This window comes from Meles meles, chromosome 16 (assembly GCF_922984935.1).
Source record: "Meles meles chromosome 16, mMelMel3.1 paternal haplotype, whole genome shotgun sequence".
NCBI lineage: Eukaryota > Metazoa > Chordata > Mammalia > Carnivora > Mustelidae > Meles > Meles meles.
Genome location: NC_060081.1, coordinates 3,887,288 through 3,913,267, shown reverse-complemented (window position 1 = coordinate 3,913,267; position 25,980 = coordinate 3,887,288).

Below are 25,980 nucleotides of genomic sequence, written 5' to 3'. Positions count from 1 at the left end.
CACAGATATATTCAGAACAATTCATCCCAAAGCAACAGAATACACATTCTTCTCTAGTGCACATGGAACCTTCTCCAGAATAGATCACATCCTGAGTCACAAATTAGGTCTCAACCGGTATCAAAAGATTAGGATCATTCCCTGCATATTTTCGGACCACAATGCTCTGAAACTAGAACTCAATACAAAGAGGAAAGCTGGAAAGAACCCAAATACATGGAGACTAAACAGCATTCTTCTAAAGAATGAATGGGTCAAGCAGGAAATTAAAGAAGAATTTAAAAAAAATCATGGAAACAAATGATAATGAAAACACAACAGTTCAAAATCTGTGGGACACAGCAAAGGCAGTCCTGAGAGGAAAATATATAGCAGTACAAGCCTTTCTCAAGAAACAAGAAAGGTCTCAAGTACACAACCTAACCCTATGCGTAAAGGAGCTGGAGAAAGAACAAGAAAGAAACCCTAAACCCAGCAGGAGAAGAGAAATCATAAAGATCAGAGCAGAAATCAATGAAATAGAAACCAAAAAAACAATAGAAAAAATCAATGAAACTAGGAGCTGGTTCTTTGAAAGAATCAATAAGATTGATAAACCCCTGGCCAGACTCATCAAAAAGAAAAGAGAAAGAACCCAAATCAATAAAATCATGAATGAAAGAGGAGAGATCACAACTAACACCAAAGTAATACAGACAATTATAAGAACATACTATGAGCAACTCTACGCCAACACATTTGACAATCTGGAAGAAATGGATGCATTCCTAGAGACATATAAACTACCACAACTGAACCAGGAAAAATAGAAAACCTGAACAGGCCCATAACCAGTAAGGAGATTGAAACAGTCATCAAAAATCTCCAAACAAACAAAAGCCCAGGGCCAGAGGGCTTCCCAGGGGAATTCTACCAAACATTTCAAGAAGAAGTAATTCCTATTCTCCTGAAACTTTTCCAAAAAATAGAAATGGAAGGAAAACTCCCAAACTCATTCTTTGAGGCCAGCATCACCTTGATCCCAAAACCAGACAAGGATCCCACCAAAAAAGAGAACTACAGACCAATATCCTTGATGAACACAGACGCAAAAATTCTCGCCAAAATACTAGCCAATAGGATTCAACAGTACATTAAAAGGATTATTCACCACGACCAAGTGGGATTTATTCCAGGGCTGCAGGGTTGGTTCAACATCCGCAAATCAATCAATGTGATAGAACACATTAATAAAAGAAAGAACAAGAACCATATGATACTCTCCATAGATGCTGAAAAAGCATTTGACAAAGTACAGCATCCATTCCTGATCAAAACTCTTCAATGTGTGGGGATAGAGGTCACATACCTCAATATTATCAAAGCCATCTATGAAAAACCCACCACAAATATCATTCCCAATGGAGAAAAAATGAAAGCTTTTCCATTAAGGTCAGGAACACGGCAGGGATGTCCATTATCACCACTGCTATTCAACATAGTACTAGAAGTCCTAGCCTCAGCAATCAGACAACAAAAAGAAATTAAAGGCATCCAAATTGGTAAAGAAGTAGTCAAACTATCACTCTTCGCAGATGATACGATACTATATGTGGAAAACCCAAAAGACTCCACTCCAAAACTGCTAGAACTTGTCCAGGAATTCAGTAAAGTGTCAGGATATAAAATCAATGCACAGAAATCATTTGCATTTCTGTACACCAACAACAAGACTGAAGAAAGAGAAATTAAGGAGTCAATCCCATTTACAATTGTACCCAAAACTATAAGATATCTAGGAATAAACCTAACCAAAGAGACTAAGAATCTATACACAGAAAATTATAAAGTACTCATGAAAGAAATTGAGGAAGACACAAAAAAATGGAAAAATGTTCCATGCTCCTGGATTGGAAGAATAAATATTGTGAAAATGTCTATGCTACCTAAAGCAATCTACACATTTAATGCAATCCCTATCAAAATACCATCCATTTTTTTTCAAAGAAATGGAACAAATAATCCTAAAATTTATATGGAATCAGAAAAGACCTCGAATAGCCAAAGGAATATTGAAGAACAAAGCCAAAGTTGGTGGCATCACAATTCCGGACTTCAAGCTCTATTACAAAGCTGTCATCATCAAGACAGCATGGTACTGGCACAAAAACAGACACATAGATCAGTGGAACAGAATAGAGAGCCCAGAAATCGACCCTCAACTCTATGATCAACTAATCTTCGGCAAAGCAGGAAAGAATGTCCAATGGAAAAAAAGACAGCCTCTTCAATAAATGGTGCTGGGAAAATTGGACAGCCACATGCAGAAAAATGAAATTGGACCACTTCCTTACACCACACACGAAAATAGACTCCAAATGGATGAAGGACCTCAATGTGAGAAAGGAATCCATCAAAATCCTTGAGGAGAACGCAGGCAGCAACCTCTTCGACCTCAGCCGCAGCAACATCTTCCTAGGAACAACGGCAAAGGCAAGGGAAGCAAGGGCAAAAATGAACTATTGGGATTTCATCAAGATCAAAAGCTTTTGCACAGCAAAGGAAACAGTTCACAAAACCAAAAGACAACTGACAGAATGGGAGAAGATATTTGCAAACGACATATCAGATAAAGGGCTAGTATCCAAAATCTATAAGGAACTTAGCAAACTCAACACCCAAAGAACAAACAATCCAATCAAGAAATGGGCAGAGGACATGAACAGACATTTCTGCAAAGAAGACATCCAGATGGCCAACAGACACATGAAAAAGTGCTCCACGTCACTCGGCATCAGGGAAATACAAATCAAAACCACAATGAGATATCACCTCACACCAGTCAGAATGGCTAAAATTAGCAAGTCAGGGAATGACAGATGCTGGCGAGGATGCGGAGAAAGGGGAACCCTCCTCCACTGTTGGTGGGAATGCAAGCTGGTGCAACCACTCTGGAAAACAGCATGGAGGTTCCTCAAAGTGTTGAAAATAGAACTACCCTATGACCCAGCAATTGCACTACTGGGTATTTACCCTAAAGATACAAACATAGTGATCCGAAGGGGCACGTGTACCCGAATGTTTATAGCAGCAATGTCTACAATAGCCAGACTATGGAAAGAACCTAGATGTCCATCAACAGATGAATGGATCAAGAAGATGTGGTATATATACACAATGGAATACTATGCAGCCATCAAAAGAAATGAAATCTTGCCATTTGCGTTGACGTGGATGGAACTAGAGCGTATCATGCTTAGTGAAATAAGTCAATCGGAGAAAGACAACTATCATATGATCTCCCTGATATGAGGACATGGAGAAGCAACATGGGGGGTTAGGGGGATAGGAGAAGAATAAATGAAACAAGATGGGATTGGGAGGGAGATAAACCATAAATGACTCTTAATCTCACAAAACAAACTGGGGTTTGATGGGGGGTGGTGGGGTTGGGAGAGGGGGAGGGGGTTATGGACATTGGGGAGGGTATGTGCTATCGTGAGTGCTGTGAAGTGTGTAAACCTGGTGATTCACAGACCTGTACCCCTGGAGATAATAATACATTATATGTTTATAAAAAAAAAAATTGGAGGGGGAGGCAAACCATAAGAGACTATGGACTCTGAAAAACAACCTGAAGGTTTTGAAGGGTCAGGGGTGGGAGGTTGGGGGAACAGGTGGTGGGTAATAGGGAGGGCACGGTTTGCATGGAGCACTGGGTGTTGTGTAAAAACAATGAATACTGTTACGCTGAAAAAATAAATAAATTAAAATTAAAAAAAGAATTGAATTAAATTAGAAAAAAATATCAAAGTTATTTAGCAAGTCCACAAATACTTTAAAATTGAACAACTGACATGTATTCAATCCATGAGTCAAACAGGAAGTCTCAAATGAAATTGCAGGATATTTTCAACTGAACAAAAGTGGAAATACAGAATATTAATTTATAAGATACAGCAACTGCAGAAGTAAAAGGAATTAAAAACAGAGGAGAAATATTGGCTCTTCTCCAGGCTATTTAGGACCCAAAAGAAGTGGCTGTCATGCATTGCCCAGGACACCAAAAGGGGACTGATATGATTTCAAAACGAAACCAATTGTCAGATCAAGCCCCAAAGCAAGGAACCGGAGATACAGTGCAAGAACTGGTTACACTCATCCCTCCTCCCCTACCAGAGAAACCAAACTATTCAGGAGAAGATTTAAAGTATTTACAGAAATGGGTTAAATTGGACTATGAAGGGGACTGGGCCAAGACTGAAGCAGGAAAAATAATTCTTCCTCGAAGACTAGGCAAAAGTTAGTAGATCAAGTACATCAGGTTACTCATTTGGGGATAAGCAAACTCAAGGAGCTTATAGGCAAGCAGTTCCAGGTTTCTAAATTAGGGCATATGGTTCAGGATGTAGTTGATAGATGTGCTCACTGCCAGCCAGTTAATGTGGGAAGAACTAAAATGGGAAGAGGGAAAAGAGAAAGAGGTAAGGAACCAGGAATTTATTGGGAAATAGATTTTACAGAAATGAAACCTGGAAAATATGGGCACAAGTACATGTTAGTTTTTTGTAGATACCTTTTCAGGCTGGGTAGAACCTTTTCCCACCTAACATGAGACTGCAGGAGTGGTAGCCAAAAAGCTACTAGAAGAAATAATTCCTAGGTTTGGGCTGCCTCTCGCAATAGGGTTAGACAGTGGCTCTGCATTTGCGAGTTCAGCCTCACAGGCATTGGCCAAGGCCTTGGGCACTAATTGGAAACTATATTGTGCCTACCGGTCCCAGAGTTCAGGGCAAGTAGAATGAACTGGACTCTTAAAGAGACCTTGACAAAACTAATTCTGGAGACTGGCAGTGGATGCATGGTTCTCCTTCCTTTGTCCCTCTCAGGGCACGATGTGCACCCTATTTAAGCAAGGTGACCCCATTTGAAATGATGTTTGAGAGATGCCCCCTCTCTGTTCTCGACTACAAGAGGTTTCCCTAGCAGAAATGACTGATAAGTCTGTACTCCAGTCACTGCAGGCATTACAATCTGTCTTAAAAAAAAAGCCCACTCAGGGATCTGGACTGCCCACACTGGGATGGAGACGGAGGCAGAACCACATCCTTACCAACCCTGGGACATGGTTTGGATATGTCGCTATTAAGTGGGAAACTTGGAGCCTCGCTGGAAGGGACCATTTACTGTTATCTTGACCACCCCCACAGCAGTAAAACTAGAAGGCATTAGGGCTTGGATTCATGAGGGTCATGTCAAACGAGCCGAGGACAAGGACGCCCCCCAGAGATGGAAGCTGCTGTGATAGACCCCCTAACCATGAACTAAAGGTAAGACTAAAAAAACTGTGAGTTTATTGTTGCTCCTTTTGTTACGTCTTTATGAAAACTATAGGTGGGAAATCTGATGAACAGAATTAGGAAAAAAAAATGGAAAAGGTTGTACAAAGCATTGAATGGCTAACTCATTAACCGACTGTACACTACTGTTACTTTTTGGCCCCAGTATTTCATGCCCGAGCAGCGGCGCTGTCACTAGACGGTCAGGGAGTGGCTTCATTGGCAGTGGCCTCGTCGTGAGCGGCCTCGTCAGGAGCGGACTGTGGTACAGTGAGGGTGAGGCAGGGAGTCTACAGGAGTGACCCAAGGGCAGGGAGGTGGTGTCCCCCAGCAAGTCTCAGTCACCTAACACTCAGTTTGATATCTAATGCATGGGGCTCGGGCACATACCAGTCAGTTTGATTTCTAATTCATGGGGCTCAGGCACCTACCGGTCAGTTTGGTTTCTGATGCATGGCATGAAATAAAGCTTTGCTTGATTTTCGCTTTGTTTCAGTCTCATTCCTTTGATCACGGACCCTAACAGTCACATTGGCACAAACCCTCCAGATTGGGAGACACCTGTAATGTCTCTGAGCCCAAACAGAATTCATTGGCCGCCTTGGAACAAATGTGCATCCGGACACATGCCAGACACCTACCTCCAGGCAGACACCCAGGTCAATGGTCCTGAGTCAGAAGATGGAACCTCACATATCCCTAGGACCTCAACGGTACCCAACCTTAGAATTGCAGCATATGTCTTCAGAGGCAAACTCTGGAATACCAACATATGGTCCAACACTTGATCCCTGAGCAACAAAACAGAACACCTCCTCTCCCCAGAAGGCAACCTAGCTCTTGGGAGCTGTGTCTAACCCTCAGGGGAGGAGAATGCTGCATGGCGCCTGAGCCCCCACCACATTCTAAATCTCCCTGGACACAAGCCAGCATTGTGACCCATCAGAATAAGGTTCCCTGTCACCTCAGCCCCCTGGGTATTTTGCCCCTGAGCCACCAGATCAAAACGGCCTTGTGCCTCTGCTGGATGGGTAAGCGGAGCTGGGCTTTTGAGGCATCTATGTAGTGTCTTCTTCTATGACGTCTTTCCCTATGGGGGACCCTGGTGCCATCCAAAGAGACTCCCCTTGTCCAGCAAAAGGAAAGCATGCTGCTCAGATCAGCTCACATGCTCCGGCCTGGGAAAACCTTTATGGCCTCATGAGGCCACCCCTCCACTCGTCGGCCATTATGGATAGAAACTCCAGCGTGAACGATCAACTGACACGTGCCCTGACCCAGGAGCTGGAGATCTCGTGTCAGACGCTGAACATGGGAAATGCCATGTACTCAGCACTGAACAGAATGGGCACTTGTACGTTCAGAATTCCGTCCACACCCTCTTGGTCCACAAGTCTACCAGATAGTTCATTTGCGAGCCACAGTGCAATCATCTGCCTGCCTACAGAAAGAAGAAGGGGCCTAGGGGTCTGCCCAAAATCCCCACGTGAGGATATACCTGCCCGGACCTTGAAGGCACCCCAATGTCCTAGACCGCCCTGTGCACTAATGCTCTGTCTGACACAGCCTGAGCATTGACCTCTAATCAGCCCCCCCAGGTAGCGGGCCCCATATCCAGCATGTGGGATGTACCAAGGATAGAGACTGTCATCTCTACCCAACCTCGGTATTCAGGCATCTGTGCCCAGACCATAGCTCAAATTGCGGACTATGGGGGAATCTCACGCATGAAAGAGTACTCCTCCTTCCCCACGATGGGAAAAGCTTGCTGGGGGGATGGGGTTCTAACCCTCAGAGTATGAGCCCACTGCATGGAATATGAGACCACGCCCAACCAGGAGGCTGCCCTGGCCACAAACAGTCATTGTGAGCCTCAGCCTAGGCTGCTTTCAAACCAGCCCACTCGCTCGTTGGACCAGGAGCTGACATATCAGGCGTGACATGACCCTAGGCCGAAATTCTCACCCTCAGTTGGGTTTTCCAGGCGCCCGGACCCTACAGACGCCTCTGGAATCCCTGCTATGGCGGGACCCCTGAGAGAGAAAACAACACTCTTCCCTTTCCCTCAAAAGAGACCAAACCATTAGGAGCCAGGTAGAATCCTCACAGAGGCAAAATCTCTCATGGCCCCATGAGGTAACCACTACAATCCGAAGTCAAACGAGACACAAAACCGAGAGAGAAAAGCCTATGCTCCTCCCTCCCCGTCGCCCTCATTTCAGATCCCGTGGCACTGCCCTCACGGTCCGCAGATCGGGCATGCCATCACCTGGCGCAGAACCCTATCCCGAATTTGTGTTTGCAGAGTTTTGTCCCTGAAGCCCTAGCTAGCAGACCCTCCAGGATGGTCCCTCTGGAGCCACACCACAGGATTCTGCCTGCCCAATGGAAGGAAACTCTGCCCATCACATTTACACAAACCCTCCAGATTGGGAGACACCTGCAATGCCCCTGAGCCCACCGCAAATTTGTTGGCCACCTTGGAAAAAAGGCGGATCCAGACCCATGCCAGACACCTACCTCCAGGTAGACACCCAGGTCAATGGACCTGATTCAGAAGATGGAACCTGACATGACCCTAGGACCTCTATGGAACCCTAGCTTAGGATTGCAGGCATCTGCCTCCAGAGGCAAATTCTGGAATACCTACATATAGTACAACACTTGATCCCTAAGCCACAAAACAGAACACCTCCTGTCCCCAGAAGGCAACCTGGCTCTTGGGGGCTGTGTCCAAACCTCAGGGGAGGAGAATCCTGCATTGCGCCTGAGCCCCCGCCACATTCTAAGATCTCCCTGGACACAAGTCAGTATTGTGGCCCAACAGAATGAGGCTCCCTGTCACAACAGCCCCCTGGGCACCTGCCCTAGAGCGACCAGGTCAATGCGGCCTTGATCCTGGCCTGGAAGGCTAAGCGGATCTGGGTTTCCAGGCATCCATACAGTGAATTCTGCTATGAAGGCTTTCCATATGGGGGACCCTGGTGCCATTAAAATGGACTCCCCCTGCCCCGTAGAAGGAAAGCTTGCTGTTTGGAGCATTTCCCAAGCCCCAGCCTGGAAAGACCTCCGTGGCCTAATGAGGCCCCCCTCCACTCGTCGGCCATCATGAACACAACTCCAACGTGAGTGACCATCTGACACGTGCCATGTGGCAGGTGCTGTAGATATCGAGTCAGATGCTGCACATGGCAAATGACATGTGCTCCGCACTGAACTGAACCTGCGCTTGTGCTTTAGAATTCCGTCCTCACCCTCTTGGCCCGCCAGCCTTCCAGATTGTTCATTCAGGAGTCAAAAGGCATTCTTCTGTCTGCCCTCCAGAAAGAAGAAGGGCCCTAGGGGTCAGCCCAGAATCCCCACGTGAGGATCACACTGCTGGAACCTTGAAGGCTCCCCAATGTCCTAGGCCGCCCTGTGCACTAATGCTCCATCTTTCATAGCCTGAGCCCCGACCTCCCTTTAGCCCCCCACATAGAGGGCCTCATATCCTGCAGGTGGGACGTGCCAAGGCAGAGACTGTCATCTCTATGCAACCTGTTTATTCAGGAATCTCTGCACAGACCATACTCAAATTCCGGCCTAAGGGGGAACCTCAAGAACAAAGAGCACTCCTCCATCCCCACATAGGGAAAAGCTTGTTGTGAGGATACGTATATAACCCTCAGAGTGGGAGCTAGCTGCATGGTCCATGAGAGCACGCCTACCCAGGAGGGATGCCCTGGCCACAAACAGGCATTGGCACCCACACCTGAGCCCGCTTTCAAATCAGCCCCCTCGCTATCTGGACCAGGAACTAACTTATTGGGCGTGACATGACCGTGGGCCCAAATCCTCACCCTTGGCCAGGTTCTCCAGGCACCCGGACCCAGAAGCTGACTCTGGAATCCCTAATATGGTGGGACAAGTGAGACGGAAAACAGCACTCTTCCCTTTTCCCCTAAAGACACCAAACCGTTGGGAGCTGGGCAGAATCCTCACAGAGGCAGAATCTCCCATGACCCCATGAGGCTACCGTTACATTCTGTGGCAGAGACACACAATCCAGACAGAAAAGCCTTCACTCCAACTTCCCCATTGCCCTCATTTCAGATCCTGCAGCACTGCGCTCACAGTCCGCAGATCGGACCTGCTATCACCTTGCTGTTAGCCCTACACCGAGTTTGTGTTTGCAGACTTCTGTCCCCAAAGCCTTGGCCGACAGGTCCAGCAGGTTGTTGCCTCTAGAGCTACAGTGCAGGACTCTGCCTGCCCACCCGAAGGAAATTCTGCCGGTCACATTGCACAATCTCTCCAGATTGGGAGACTATTGCAAAGCCCCTAAGACCACCACAAATTCGTTGGCCACCTTGGAACAAAGGCCCATTAAGACACATGCCAGACAACTACCTCCAGGCAGACACCAGGTCAATGGCGCTGAGTCAGAACATGGAACCTGACATACCACTAGGACATCAACGGAACCCAAGCTTAGGTTTTCAGGCATCTGCCTCCAGAGGCAAACTTGGAATACCTACACATGGTCCAACACTTGATCCCTGAGCCACAAAACAGAATACCTCCTGTAAGCAGAAGGCAACATGGCTCTTGGGAGCTGCGTCCAACCCTCAGAGGAGGAGAATCCTGCATGCACCTATGCCCTCGCCATATTCTAAGGTTTCCCTGGACACAAGCCAGCATTGTGACAAATCAGATTGAGGCTCCCTGTCAACTCAGCCCCCTGGCACTTAGCCACAGAGCCACCAGACCAAAACGGCCTTGTTCCTGGGCTGGCAGGCTAAGCGGAGCTGGGCTTATCAGGTATCCATGCGGTGACTTCTTCTATGACATCTTTCCATACGAGGGACCCTGGTGCCACCCAAACGGACTCCCCCTGTCCTGCGGAAGGAAAGCTAACTGTTCGGAGGAGCTCACAAGCCCCAGCCTGGGAAGACCTCCATGGATTCATGAGGCCACCCCTCCACTCGTCGGCCATAATGGACACAAACTACAGCATGACCGATCATCTGACATGTGCCCCAACTCGGGTGCTGGAGATCTGGAGTCAGACGCTGCATATGGGAAATGCATGTTGTCAGCACTGAACTGAACCGATACTTGAGCATTCAGAATTCCGTAATCTACCTCCTGGCCAGCCAGCACTCTAGACTGTTCATTCGGGAGACAAAATGCTGTCTTCTGCTTGCCCTCCAGAAAGACGAAGGGCCCTAGGGTCTGCTCAGAATCCCCACGTTAGGATCAAACAACAGGAACCTCAAAGCACCCCAATGTCCTAGGCCGCCCTGTGCACTAATGCTGTCTGACACAGCCTGATCCCCGATCTCCCATCATCCCCCCAGGTAGCGGGTCCTGTACCCTGAAGGTGGGACCTGCCAAGGCCAGAGATTTTCATCTCTACCCAACCTGGGTATTCAGCGTCTGTGCCCAGACTATAGCTCAAATACAAGACTATGGGGGAACCTCAAGCATCAAAGAACACTCTTCTTTCCCCATGGCAGGGAAAGCTTGCTGTGGGGATGGGGGTCTAAACCTCAGAGTGGGAGGCAGCTGCATCCCCCATGAGACCACGCTCACCCAGGCAGGCTGCCCTGGACACAAACAGAGATTGTGACACTCAACCTGATCCTCTTTAAAAAAAGCCCCTCGCTAGCTGAACCAGAAGCCCGCATATAGGGCCTGACATGCCCCTTGGCCCAAATCCTCACCATCGTTTGGGTTCTCCAAACCCAAACAACTCTGGAATCACTGCTATGCCGGGACCCCTGAGATGGAAAATAGCACTCTTCCCTTCCCCAAGAAGTACAGCAAACACTTGGGAGCCGGGCAGAATCCTCACAGAGGCAGAATCTGCCATGGGCCCATGAGGCTACCACTACATTCTGAGGCCAACTGAGACACACAATGCAGACAGAAAAGCCTGCGCTCCAACTTCCCCATTGCCCTCATTTCACATCACACGGGATTGACCTCAAGGTCCGAAGATCGGACCTGCCATTACCTCGCCCCTATCCCTATTCAGAGTTTGTTTGCAGAATTTTATCCCCAAAGCCCTGGCAGATAGGCCCTCCATAATGGGGCATCTGGAGCCACAGCACAGATGTCGGCGGTATCATCTGTGGCCTTGGTGGACCACTCCATCTTTATCCATTAGGCTATTGAAGTGCATCTTGGCTCCTTCCACAGTTCTGCTAGAGTGGGAATGGAAGACCATTGATCTGGGCAGATTCTCTTCCTCTGAATTAAGAGAGTTGGTCAACATGGCTCTCCCCATGACCGTGGCAAGTAACGTTAACTGATGATGCCAGGTGTGCTGTCCAGGGCTCTTCCTTCAGGGGTAGCGATCATGCAGAATGTCACTCCCCTTGAAGCCTTCACAAAGGTGTTTCAGGTAAAGTCAGGAACACAGAGTCCTCATCCCTTAGGACTGGTGTTTCAGAATACTAGGAGATCAGGACACGGACAGCCCAATGCATCCATGCCCTAGTTCTTTCTTTGAAATGTGACATTCCTTCCCTTATTCCTAACCTTATCTTCCAAGCTGACCAAGCAACAAGGACACACCCTTCTCCATAGAACAAATTGGGGAAAGAACCTACAAAAGAACACTCTCACCCATAGGATGTCAAACCTCCCAAATTTCTCATGATACCCAAGAGGCCTCCCTGTTGATGGAGATATCTATACATTGCAGTGGAAATAGGAACACCTGGCTCTCTCTTCAGAAATGTTGGCCGAAAGGATGGTACACCGAATGTCATTTTATTTTCTCTTTGTATAGAAAGGAAAAGTGGGAAAGAAAGCACAAAGACCACCTGAGTTCATGAGCAGGCAATCAGGTCTCTTTTTTGGTCCTTCCCAGGGCTTCCTACCTAAACCAATAGGACTGATAGCTCATGAGAGAGGGATTGCTGCTTCAGTGAAATCAGCTTCTGTGATGTCACAAAGTTTTGAGCTCCTAGCAGCCACTCCTCCCCAAACCATGTCTAATCACTCCACATGGCTTTAGTGTTCATGGTCAGCCAAGAGGTCCCAAAGCCCTCCCAAACCGTTTGAGCTGCCTGGGTATTTCACCAAGACAGTTTGCGAAGCGAGTCGGTGTCACCTTCTCCATGGCCGAATTTATATTCTTGGGCCGTGACTGTCACCACCAGCCCTCTGCACTCCTGAGAAAGGCAAGGATCCACAATACCATCTTAACCCCAAAAGGTCAAGAAATGGTCAGGACTACAACCAAGCCTCAGGCCAGGAACTCCACGCTCTGCACATATGCATGGTCCTCCTACCCAATAAGGACACTTGTGACCAGGGAAAAGGGCCACCCGAGAAAAGCTCCCAGTGAACACCCACAACCGTGCCAAAGACATGCCTGTAGTCTTCAAAAGCGAGGACACGAGTTCCTCTAGCATCTCCAGTAACTGTACCAAGAAATCATCCCTATCTTCCAAGCTGGCCAAGCACCAACCCAGACTCTATACCCTAGAACCTTAGGCACAGGACGGACTCATTGGTTTGGAGCCAACAGGAGCAAGCGCAGAACCTGGTGGAGGAGAACCATTGGCCATGTTAAGCCATCGGAAAGGCTTTCATGCCAGTTTCAGGAAGACAAAATGTATCTACAAAAGGATGCCTTAAAGAGGATTCAACGGCCTAATATCCCTGAGCATTCAAGCAGTGTGGTGCAGCTTCCATCAGTGGAACTAAATGGAGATGTTGCAGCACAAGGCTGTCTTAAGCCTCGCATTTTCATTCTGCAATGGTTTTCAAGGGATAAACAAACAGTGCCTGTTGCGGATGATGGGCATGTTCTAAAGGAGCCAGGTGAGAAGGAACAATGGGAGAAGGAGGGGCCATTTCAGTGGGACAGAGAGCGGATGCTCCCTGCTGGTGGGGAGATGCAGGAAGATTAAGAAGAGGAGAACAAACGAGGGAGCTCAGGGCCAAGGTTTGGCATTTTACAATGGTGTGAGGTGTCTGGACCTGCCTGCATTCCATGGGAGCATAGGTCCAAATTGAATAAAGCATACTCTGGCCCCATTCAAACCTTATCTACTGTTTCTTTTTGTTATTGTTGTTCTTCAACGATGTGCTTGCATGCATGGGACACAGAGTGAGAGAGAGAGAGAGAGATCATAATCAGAGAGGGAGGTGAAGTTGGAGAAGCAGACTTGACTGGGGAACCTGAGGTGGGAGACATTCCAATGAGCCTGGGATAAGGAGCAGAGCTGAAGGCTGCTTCTGAACTGATGGAGACACCCCTGGACACAAACTTTGTCTGATTAACACCTCATAATTCTAGACAAGAACTCCTGCTCTGTCATTTTTTAGAAATGCAGGCGATACGGTTTTGTCTTGGGCTGCTGTGGCTTGCTCTATACAATGTGCTGCTAGAGCTGGCATAGTTGGTCGCCTCAAAGTAAGGCACTAGGCTTTAAAAACACGCTTCTCCCAAGCATATTTGGGCAAAGAGAAGTCCTCCATTGCTAGCTTTGGATGGGAGAATGACACTCTGTCTTGTGTTGCTCTGCTTCTGTGGATTGTGGCTGGAATCTTCTGTGCCTCGGAATCTGGATCTCTGTTTCTGTCCCCAGATGAGGGATGTTTGCAGCTCTGATTTCTCAAAAAATGTTGGGCCCACTATTTTCTCTATCTTCTAGGTTTCTTACAATAAGCACCCATAGACATTCATTGCAGTCAAGGATTTCCCTAAGTCCATTGTCATGTTCCATCATTCTTCCTTCTCTCCTTTGCTTCGCTTCTTTTTTTCCCAGAACTTCTATTCCAGGTACCTCACTGGATCCTCTGGTTCTGCCATCTTCCTGAACTTTGCATCCAGTCGGCTATCAAATCCTTTCATATGTGACTTTTCATTTTATTTAATTTTTTTATCACCTTTATCTCTGTGGTCGGAGACTCCCTGAATCCTTCTGTTTTTCTGATACAGAGTGAGTGTCCTGGCTGCTGTTGAAATCCTCCACCTGCCATGTGACATGTAGAGGTTTCACTTCGATTTCTTGGCCATTACCAGTTCCTGTTCTTTTGCCATGGCATCAATTGATTCTTCCATTGTTGCCTTAGTTCAGGTCTCTGCTTTCCTCTTTGTATTCAAAAAGCTCCTTCTGTTTTCTACCCTAAGAGTAATTTCTTTAGGATGAAGATGTCATGGAGTGCCACTGCCTGAACCTTGATGGAGTCTCTGGTATATGTGGCATGCCCACTGCTTGGCTTGTGGCTGTCCACTCTCTTCTGGGCCAGTCCTCTGCAGAGGCCCTTGTTGCCTGCCGTTCAGAGTGTTTGGTGTCTGGACTGAATATGGTGAGGTTTAGCTTGGTCAGCCCTGGTGTGCCTATGAAAGGAGACTTTCGACCCACTCACCCTTTTAAGGCCTTCTGAATGCTGTGGTCAAGAGAGAGGATGTGGGCAGGGCTTTCTTCTAGTCTGCAATGGAGGGTTTGTTCTCCTGGTACTAAGCAACGTGGCCTGAGGAAGGTAGTCACAACAGTTTTCCAGGGTTGGGACTATGTGATTGCAGGTGAGGAAGCTAATGTCTGCACAGTCCTGTCTGTGGCCACTACCTCAGGCTTTATGCTGACTGTGGTAGAGACCCAAGATTCTTTGCCCCCATCGAGGCATCTCCATGAACAGTGCCTATCACTGATGCACAGCAAGAAACAATAATCATACCACTGTGTCATCAAGTATTGTTTCTGATCATGGTTTCCAGGCTGTCTGCTCCCGGTTGCTTGATGGTGTACTGTGCAGGAGAAACACAGTGTTCTCTGGAGTCTATGTCTGTCAAGCATGCTGACCTGAGATACCCGGGCCTCAAGACACTTTGGTTGCAAGTACTCATACCATTCAGTATGTCCTGCGCTATGGCTCCAGGGCCCTATTCTGGAGGGCCTGTAGGCCAGGACTTTGGGGACAAAAGTCTGCAAACACAAACTCGGGATAGGGTTGGGGCGAGGAGAAGGTAGGCCTGATCTGCGGACCTTGAGTATGGCTGGATGTGAAGTGACGGCTACAGGGAGGCGGGAGTGCAGGCTTTTCTGTCTGGGTTGTTTGTCTTGGTTGGCCACGGAATGGAGCAGTAGCTTGATGGGGCCACTGGAGATTCTGCCTCTGTGAGGATTCGGCTCGTCTCCCAGTTTTTGGTGTCTTTTGGGGGGAAGGAAACAGTGCTGTTTTCTGTCTGAGGTGTCCCGACATAGCAGGGATTCCAGTGTCAGCTTCTGGGTCCTGGAGACTGGAGACCATTGACTGAGGGTGTGCATTTGGGCCTAGAGGCATGTCATGCCCAGTATGCGGGATCCTGTTCCAGTTAGTGAGGTGGATGGTTTGAAAGCAGTCTCAGGCTGTGGGTCACAATGCCTCTTTGTGGCCAGGGCAGCCCTCCTGTGTGGGCGTGGTCTCATGGGCCATGCAGCTGGCTCCCACTCTGAGGGTTAGACCCCCATCCCCAAAGCAAGCTTTTCCCGTCATGGGGAAGGAGGAGTGTTCTCTAATGCTTGAGGTTTCCCCATAGGCTGGGATTTGAGCTCAGGTCTGGGTACTGACGTCTGAATACTCAGGTTGGGTAGAGATGACAGTCTCTGGCCTTGGCACATCCCACCTACAGGATATAGTAATTGTTACCTGGGGGGGCTGATTGTCAGTCAGGGCTCCAGCTGTGTCAGACAGAGCATTAGTGAACAGGGAGGTCTAGGACATTGGGATGCCGTCGAGGTCAGTTCAGGGTGATCCTCATGTGGGGATTGTGGGCAGACACCTAGGGCCCTTCTTCTCTCTGGCAGGCAGGCAGAAGACTTCCTTGTGGCTCCTGAATGAACAATCAGGAGGGCTGGTGGGCCAGGAGGGTGAGGATCGAATACTGAAAGCACAAGTGCCAGTTCTGTTCAGTTCCCTGCACATTGCATTTCCAATGTGCAGAGTCTGACTCTGCATCACCAGCACATGAGTCAGGGCCCGTGTCAGATAGTCGCTTACACTGGAGTTTGTGTCCATGATAGCCGATGAGTGGAGAGGTGGCCGCCTGAAACCATGGAGGTCATCCCAGTTTGGGGCTTGTGAGCTGCTCTGAACAGCAAGCTTTCCTTCTGTGGGACAGGGGGAGTCCATTTGGATGGCACCAGGGTCCTCCATATGGAAAGACGTCGTAGCACAAATCACTGTACACATACCTGGAAAGCCTTGCTCTGCTTTCCATTCCAGCCGAATACAAGTTCATTTCGATCTTGTGGCTGTGGGGAAACGTGCCCAGGTGGCTGAGGTGACAGGGAGCCTCATTCTGATGGGTCACAATGTTGGCTTGTGTCCAGGGAGACATTAGAATGTGGCAGATTCTCAGGCGCCATACAGGATTCTCTCCTCCCCTGAGGGTTGAATGCAACTCCCAAGAGCCCGGTTGCCTTCTGGGGAGAGGAGGTGTTCTGTATTGTTTTTCAGGGATCAAGTTTTGGACTGTAAGGTTCTGGTTGGCCAGAGGGAGTCATTTTGTGTTTATGTAGTGAACTTAGATTGACCCCACCCCTCCCAGAGGAAATTACTTGCAAAGCCTAGATACAAGGGCGGGTCAGGCCAGGTGAAGACAGCCAATCAGTGGGGAGCACATATATCTGCTAGGGTAAATTGAATTCCAATTGGCCACCTCTGTGTTACCGAGCAATTCTTTTTCTGTGTGTTGCAGACCTAGCATGACTGTGCAGTTTTCTCTGTGTATTGCAATCCCATAGGCTACCTGTGTGTGGGCTGGGCTCAACCACCTCTATAAAAGCTGGTCTGTGAGAGTGCAAGGGGGACAGAGCAGGAGTCAGAGTAGCTGGTAGCAGAGCCATTGGGTGCAGCCTCATCAGCCTCGCCGCCCTGAGCAGCAGCAGCAGCAGCAGCAGCAGCAGCAGCAGCACAGCCGCGATTGGCCTCACTGCCCTGAGCAGCAGCAGCAACAGCAGCAGCGCTGCCACAAGCGTCCTCGCCGCCCTGAGCAGTGCCGCTGCCGGGAGCAGCCTCTCAGGAGCCGGCGGTGCAACCTCGTCATTGGGAGTGGCCTCGCTGGGAGCAGTGCTGCCCAGGCGTCATGAGCGTTGCGGGGCAGTGTCCTAGCCAGCCAGGCAGCGGTCTCACCAGGGAGCAATGTTGTCGGAGTGTCATCATAGGGAAGCGGGAGTCCTCGGGTAGCGGGAGTCATTGGGTAGCGGGAGTCATCGGGTAAGGGAAGTAAATGGGGTCGGTGTCCTGGTCATCATCGCCTCTTTGTAAGAGATGGCCCTGACTGGTTGATTTGATTTTTGATGCTTGGCATTGCTGGAAGACTTGTTGGCTGTGGCCTTGTCCAGGGAGCGGCTTCTCCGGGAGCAGCTTGTGGTACAGTGAGAGTGGGGCAAGGAGCCTCTAGGAGGGACCCCAGACCAGGGAGCCGGTGGTCCCCAGCAAGGCTTGGGCACCTACTGGTCAGTTTGGTTTCTAATGCACGGGGCTCGGGCACCTACCAGTCAGTTTGGTTTCTAATGCACAGGGCTCGGGCACCTACCGGTCATTTGGGTTTCTGGTGCATGGCGTGAAATAAAGCTTTGCTTGATTTTTGCTTTGTGTCAGTCTTGTTCCTTTGATCACGGACCCTAACAGGACCATATGTAGTTATTCCAGTGTTTGCCTCTGGCGACAGATGCCGGCAAGCCTAAGCTAGGTTTCCGATGATGTCTTAAGGTATGTCAGGTTCCATATTCTGACTCAGAGACATTGACCTGGGTGTCTACCTAGAGGTAGTTGTCTGGCATGTGTCCGAATGTGCCTTTTCTTCAAGGTGGCCAACGAATTTGTTGTGGGTCAGGGGCATTGAGGGTTCTCCAAATCTGGAGGGTTTGTGAATATATGATGAGCACAGCTTCCACTGGGTGGGCAGGACGAGTCCTGTGCTGTTGCTCCAGAGGCCACATCGTGGAGGGCCTGTCAGCCAGGGCGTTGTGGACAAAAGTATGCAAACACAAACTCGGGATAGGGTTAGGAGCGAGGGGATGTCAGGGTTCATCTGTGGACAGTGAGGGCAGTGTTTGGGATCTGATATTAGGGTCACAGGGAGGCAGGAGCACAGGCTTTCCTCTCTGAGTTGTGTGTCTCGGTTGGCCACAGAATGTACCGGTAGCCTCATAGGGCCATGGGAGATCTGCCTCTGTGAGGATTCTGCCTGTCTCCCAAAGGTTTGTTGTCTGTTGGGGGGGAAGGGAGAGTGCTGATATCCCTCTGAGGGGTCCCGCCATAGCAGGGATTCCAGAGTCGGCTTCTTGGTCCGGTCGTCTGAAGAACCCGATGGAGGGTGAAGATATGGGTCTAGTGCCATGTCAGGCCCAATATATCAGATTCAGCTAGCGCGGGGGCTGGTTTGAAAGCAGGCTCAGGCTGTGGGTCACAATGCCTCTTTGTGACCAGGGCAGCCCTCCTGGGTGGGTTTGGTCTCATGGGCCATGCAGCTGGCTCCCACTCTGAGGGTTAGACCCCCATTCCCCCAGCAAGCTTTTCCCATCGTGGGAAAGGAGGAGTTCTCTCTAATGCTTGAGGTTTCCCCATAGGCCAAGATTTGAGCTCTGGTGTGGGCACTGACATCTGACGAACCAGGTTGGGTAGAGATGACAGTCTCTGGCTATGGCAGATCCCTTCTGCAGGATATGGGGCTCGCTTCCTGGGGGTTGATGGGAGGCCAAGTCTCAGGCTGTGTCATGCAGGGCATTAGTGCACAGGGAAGCCTAGGATTTGGTGTGCTGTCGAGGTCCGTGCAAGTTGATCCTCACATAGGGATTCTGGGCAGACCCCAAGGGCCCTTCATCTTTCTGGAGGGCTGTCAGAAAACTGTGTTGTGGCTCCTGAATGAAGAATCTGAAGGGCTGGGGGGCCAGGAGTGTGAGGATGGAATTCTGAATGCATAAGTGCCAGTTCCGTTCAGTGCTGAGCACATGACATTTCCAATGTGCAGCGTCTGACTCGAGATCTCTAGCACCTGAGTCAGGGCCCATGTCAGATAGTTGCCTAGACTGGAGTTTGTGTCCATGATGGACGACGAGTCGAGGGGTGTTCTCATGAGGACATGGAGGTCTTCCCAGGGGGGGGATTTTGAGCTGCTCTGAACAGCAAGATTTCCTTCTATGTGACAGGGGGCATCGTATTGATGGCATCAGGTTCCCCCATATGGAATGATGTCATAGCGTATGTCACCACATGGATGCCTGAGAAGCCCAGCTCTGCTTACTCTTCCCAGTCAGGAACAAGGCCATTTTGATCTGGTGGCTCTGGGGCAAATTCCCCAGGGCCTGAGGTGACAGGGACCTCATTCTGATGGGTCACAATGCTGGCTTGTGTCCAGGGAGACCTTAGAATGTAGCGGGGTCTCAGGCGCCAAGCAGTATTCTCCTCCAATGGGGGTTGGATGCAGCTCTCAAGAGCCAGGATCCTTCCTGGGATAGGAGGTGTTCTGTTTTACGGCTCAGGGATCAAGTGTTGGACCATATGTAGGTATTCCAGAGTTTGCCTCTTGAAGCAGATGCCTCAAACCTACCCTAGGGTTCCGTTGAGGTCATAGGCATATTTCAGGTTCCATCTTCTGACTCAGGGCCACTGACAAGGGTGTCTGCCTGGAAGTAGGTGTCGCACCTGTGTCCAAATGCGCATTTTTTCCAAGGCAGCCAAAAATCTTGCGGTGGGCTCAGGGGCATTGTAGGTATCTATCACTCTGGAAGGTTTGTGCAAATGTGATGGGCAGAGTTTCCTTCCGGTGGGAAGACAGAGTCTTGCACCATGGCTCCAGAGACCCCATCCTGGAAAGCCTGTCTGCCAGTTCTTTGGGGACAAAAGTCTGCAAACACAAACTCGGGAGAGGGTTAGGCGTGAGGTGTTGGCAGGTCGATCTGCGGGCTTTGAAGGCAGTGCCACGGGATATGAAATGAGGGCGACGGCGAGGCGGGATCACAGGCTTCTCTGTCTAAGTTGTGTGTCTCGGTTGGCCACAGAATGTAGCAGTAGCCTAATGGGACCATGGGAGATACTGTCTCTGTGAGGATTCTCCCCAGCTCCCAAAGGTTTGTTGTCTTTCGGGGGGAAGGGAATTTTGCTGTTTTCTATCTCAGGGGTCCCGCCATAACAAGGATTCCAGAGCCGGCTTCTGAGGCTGGGCGCCTGGAAAACCCGACCGAGCTTGAGGACAGGGGCCTAGGTGCATGTCAGGCCCTATATGGGCGCTCCTGGCCCAGCTAGCCAGGGGGTGGCTTGAAATAGGGCTTTGGCTGAGAGTCACAGTGCCTGTTTGTGGCCGGGGGGGCCGTCCTGGGCGTGGTCTCATGGGCCATGCAGCGGCTCCCACCCACATGGTTAGACCCCCATCCCCACAGCTAGCTTTTCCTGTCATGGGGAAGGAAGTGTGCTCTTTTATGTTTGACGTTCCACCATAGGCTGTGATTTGAGCTGTGGTCTGGTCACAGATGTCTGAATACCCATGTCGGGTTGAGTTGACAGTCTCTGGCCATGGGAGGTCCCACCTGCACGGTATGGGGCCCGCTACCTGGTGGGCTGATGGGCGTTCTTGGCTTAGGTTGTGTCAGTCAGAGCATTAGTGGACAGGTTGGATTAGGATATTGGGGTGCTGTCGAGGACCATGCAGGTTCATCCTCATGTGGGGATTCTGGGCAGACCCCTAGGGTCTTATTTCTTTCTGGAGGGCTGGCAGAACACTGATTTGGGGCTCATGAATGAACTATATGGAGGTCTTGCAGCCCAGGAAGGTGTGGACGAATTCTGAATGCAGAACGCTGGTTCATATCAGTGCCGAGCACATGGCATTTCCAATGTACAGCATCTGACTCAAGATCTCCAGCAGCTGAGTCAGGTCATGTGTCCGATGATCACTCACGGAGTTTGTGTCCATGATGGCCGACAAATGGAGGGGTGGCCTCATGAGTCCATGGAGGTCATCCCAGGCTGGGGCTTGTGAGCTGATCCGAACAGTTAGCTTTCTTTCTGTGGGACAGGGGGAGTTGGTTTGGATTGCACAAGGGTCCCCCATATGGAAAGACATCGTAGCAGAAGTCACCACATGGATGCTTGGAAAGCCCAGCTCCGCTTACACTTCCAGCTCAGGAACAAGGCCCTTTTGATCTGGTGGCTCTGGGGCAAGGTTACCAGGGGGCTGAGTTGACAGGGAGGCCTCCTGCTGATGGGTCACAATGTTGACTTGAGTGCAGGGAGACCTTAGGATGTGGTGCAGCATATCCTCAGGCGCCATGCAGGATTCTCTCCCCTGAGGGTTGGATGCAGCTCCCAAGAGCCAGGTTGCCTTCCGGGGACAGGAGATGTTCTGTTTTTTGGGTCAGGGATCAAGTGTTGGACCATATGTACGTATTCCAGAGTTTGCCTCTGGAGGCAGATGCCTTCAAACCTAAGCTAGAGTTCCGTTGAAGTCCTAGGGGTTTTTCAGTTTCCATCTTCTGACTCAGGGCCATTGACCTCTGTGTCTGCCTGGAGGGAGGTGTCTGACCTGTGCCCGAATGGGCATTTTTTCCAAGGCAGCTAATGAATTTTAGATGAGCTCAGGGGTATTGCAGGAGTCTCCCAATCTGAAGGGTTTAAAACTGTGACGGGCAGAGTTTCCTTCAGGTGGGCAGGGAGAGTCCTGAACTGTGGTTCCAGAGGCCCCGTCCTGGATGGCCTGTCCGCCTGAGCTTTGGGGACAAATGTCTGCAAACATAATCTCGAGATAGGTTTAGGGGCAATGTGATGGCAGACCCGATCTGCACATCATGAGGGCAGTGCCACAGGATCTGAAATTAGGGCAATGAGGAGGTGGGAGGGCAGGCTTTTCTGTCTGGGTTGTGTGTCTGCGTTGGCCATGAAATGTAGTGGTAGCCTCAGAGGGCAATGGGAGATTCTGCCTCTGTGAGGTTTCTGCCCCGTTCCCAAGCGTTTGGGGTCTTTCGTGGGGAAGGGAAGAGTGCTCTTTTCTGCCTTAGGGGTCCCGACATAGCAGGGATTCCAGAGTCGGCTTCTGGGTCTGGGCATCTGGAGAACCCGACCGGAGGTGTGGTTTTGGGCCTAGGGGCATGCAAGGCCTGATATGCTGGCTCCTGTTCCAGCTGGCGAGGGGGATGGCTTGAAAGCGGGCTCAGGCTGAGGGACACAATGCCTGTTTGTTGCCAGGGCAGCCCTCCTAGGTGGGCGTGGACTCATAGGCCATGCAGCTGGCTCCCACTCTGAGGGTTAGACCCCCATTCCCGCAGCAAGCTTTTCCTGTCGTAGGGTAGGAGGATTGCTGTTTTATGGTTGAGTTTCCCCCCGTAGGCCAGGATTTGAGCTATGGTCTGGGCAAGTTGCCTGAAAACCTAGGTTGGGTAGAGATGACAGTCTGTCCTTGGCACGTCCCGCCTGCAGAATATGGGGACTGCTAACTGTTGGTTGATGAGAGGTTGGTGCCCAGGCTGTGTTAGACAGAGCATTAGTGAACAGGGTGGCCTAGCTTATTGGGTGCCATCGAGGTCCATGCAGGTTGATCCTCACGGGGGGATCGTGGGAAGTCCCCTAGGGCCCTTCCTCTTTCTGGAGTGTGTGAAGAAGACTACGTTGTGGCTCCTGAATGAACAATCTGGAGGGGTTGCGGCCCAGGAGGGTGGGGGCAGAAGTCTGAATGCACAACCGCTGGTTCAGTTCAGTGCCGAACATATGGCAGTTACAACATACAGCATCAGACTCGAGATCTCCAGCACCTGAGTCAGGGCAAGTGTCATATGGTTGTTCACGCTGGAGTTTGTGTCCATGATATCCAATGAATGTAGGGGTGGCCTCATGAGTCCATGGAGGTTTTCCCAGACAGGTGCTTGTGAGCTGCTCCAAACAACAAGCTTTCCTACTGTGGGACAGGGGAGTCCGTTTTGATGGCTCCAGGGTCCACCATATGGAAAGACATGGTAGCAGAGCTCACCGCATAGATGTCCTGAAAGCCCAGCTCAGCTTATACTTTCATCCCAGGAACAAGGCTGTTTCGTTCTGTGGTTCTTGGAAAAATGCCCAGGGGCTGGTTGACAGGGAGCCTCCTGCTGATGGCTCACAATGCTGGCTTTTGTCCAGGGATACCTTAGAATATGTTGGGGGCTCAGGTGCCATGTAGGATTCTCCTCCCCTGAGGGTTGGATGAAGCTCCTGAGGGCCAATATGACTACTGTGGATAGGAGTTGTTGTTGTTGTTTTTTTTTTTTTTTTTTTTTTTTGACTCAGGAACCATGAGTTGGATCATATGTTGGTATTCCAGAACCTGCCTCTGGGGACAGATGTCTGCAAACCTCAGCTAGGGTTCTGTTGTTGTGCTAGAAGCATGTCAGTTTCCATGTTCTCACTCAGGACCATTTACCTGGGTGTCTGCCTGGAGGCCACTGTGTCTGAATACCTATGTCCGAATGCACACTTCTTTCCAGAGCGCCAAAGAAATTGGGTGGGCTCAGGGGCCTTGCAGATGTCTGCCAATCTGTAGGGTGTGTGCTACTGTTACAGGCAGAGTTTCCTTTGTGAGGGCAGGCAGAGTCCTGCCCTGTGGCTCCAGTTACCCCATCCTGGATGGCCTGTCGGCCAGGGCTCTGGGTACAAAAGTCTGCAAACACAAACTCGGACTAGGGTTAGAGGCTAGGTGATGGCAGGCCCGATCTGCAGACTGTGAGGGCAGTGCCTCGGGATCAGAAATGTGGGCAACAGGGAGGCAGGAGTGCAGTCTTTTCTGTCTGGGTTGTGTTTCTCGGTTGGCCACAGAATGGAGGGGTGGCCTCATGGGTCCATGGGAGATTCTGCCTCTGTTGGCATTTTGTACGGCTCCCAAGGATCTTTTTTCTTTCTGGATGAAGGGAAGAGCGCTGTTTTCTGTGTCAGGTGTCCCGCCATAGCAGGGATACCAGAGTCGGCTTCTTGGTCCAGGCACATGGAGAACCCAAACGAGGGTGAGATTTGGGGCCTAGGGTCATGGCAGGCATGATATTCGGGCTCCTGGTCAAGCTAGTCTGGGGACTTGTTTGATAGCAGGCTTAAGCTGATGGTCACAACACATGGTTATGCCCACAGTCTCCCATATGGAAAGACATGGTCTCAGAGCTCACTGCATAGATATTTGGAAAGCCCAACTCAGCTTATCCTTTCAGCCTAGGAACAAGGCAGTTTTGATCTGGTGGCTCTGGGGCAAGTGTTCAGGGGCTGAGTTCACAGAGCCACATACTGATGGGTCACAATGCGGGCTTGTCTCTAGGGAGACCTTAGAATGTGTTCTGTTTTGTGGCTCAGTGACCAAACATTGGAACATATATAGGTATTCCAGAACCAGCCTCTGGGGACAGATGCCTGCAAACCTTAGCTAGGGTTCCATTGAGGTCCTAGGGGCATGCCAGTTTCCATCTTCTGACTCAGGGCCAATGACAAGGGTATCTGCCTGGAGGTAGGTGTCTGGCATGTGTCAGACTATGCATTTCTGTCCAGAGCGGACAATGAAATTGGGTGGCCTCACAGGACTTGCCAGTGTTTCCCAATCTGGAGAGTTTGTGCAACTGTGACAGGCAGAGGTTCCTTCAGGAGGGCAGGCAGAGACATCGACTGTGGATCCAGAGGCCCAATCCTGGAGGGCTTGTGGGCCAGGGATTTGGGGGAAAAGTCGGCAAACAGAAACTCAGGTTAGGGTGAGGGGCGAGGTGATGGCAGGCCCGACCTACATACAGTGAGGCAGTGCCTCAGGATCTGAAATGTGGGCGACGGGGCCAAGTCGCTGTCTCCCATTCTGAGGGATTGACCCCCATCAACACAGCAAGCTTTAGGCTGTGAGGAAGGAGGAGTGGTATTTGAGCTTGAGGTTCCCCCATATTCTGGAATTGGAGCTATAGTGGGCACAGATGCCTGAACACCCAGGTTGTGGAGAGATGAAAGCCTCGGGCATAGCCGGTCCCACCTGCAGGATATAGCATCTGCTACTTGGGGGGCTGACTGTAGGTCGGGGCTCAGGCTCTGTTGGAGAGCATTAGTGTACAGTGTGGCCTGGATATTGGGGTTCCATCTAGGGCCGTGCAGGTTGATCCTCACATGGGGATTCTGGGCAAATTCATGGGGCCCTTCTTTCTGGAGGTCAGGCAGAAGGCTGCCTTGTGGATCCAGAGTTCCCAATCTGGAATACTTGTGGACCAGGGGAGTGAGGATGGAAATCTGAATGCATAAGCACCGGTTCAGTTCAGTGCCGACCACATGGAAGTTCCAATGTGCAGCATTTGACTTGATATCTTCAGCACCTGAGTCAGGGCGAGTGTTGGGTGTTCGCTGATGATGGAGTCTGTGTCCATGTTGCCCGATGAATGAAGGGATGGCCTCATGAGGCCATAGAGGTTTTCCAGGCTTGGGTTTGTGAGCTGTTCTGTACAGCAAGCTTTCCTTCTGTAGCAAAGGGGAATCCATTTTGATGGCTCCCGAATTCCCCATATGGAAAGATATGTTAGCAGAACTCACCGTATAGATGCCTGGAAAGCCCAACTCAGCTTATCCTTTCAGCCCAGGAACAAGGTAGTTTCGATCTGGTGGTCTAGGGCAAGTGCCCAGGAGGCTGAGTTGACAGGGACCCTCATGCGGATGGGTCACAATGCTGGCTTGTGTCCAGAGAGACCTTTGATGTGGGAGTGGC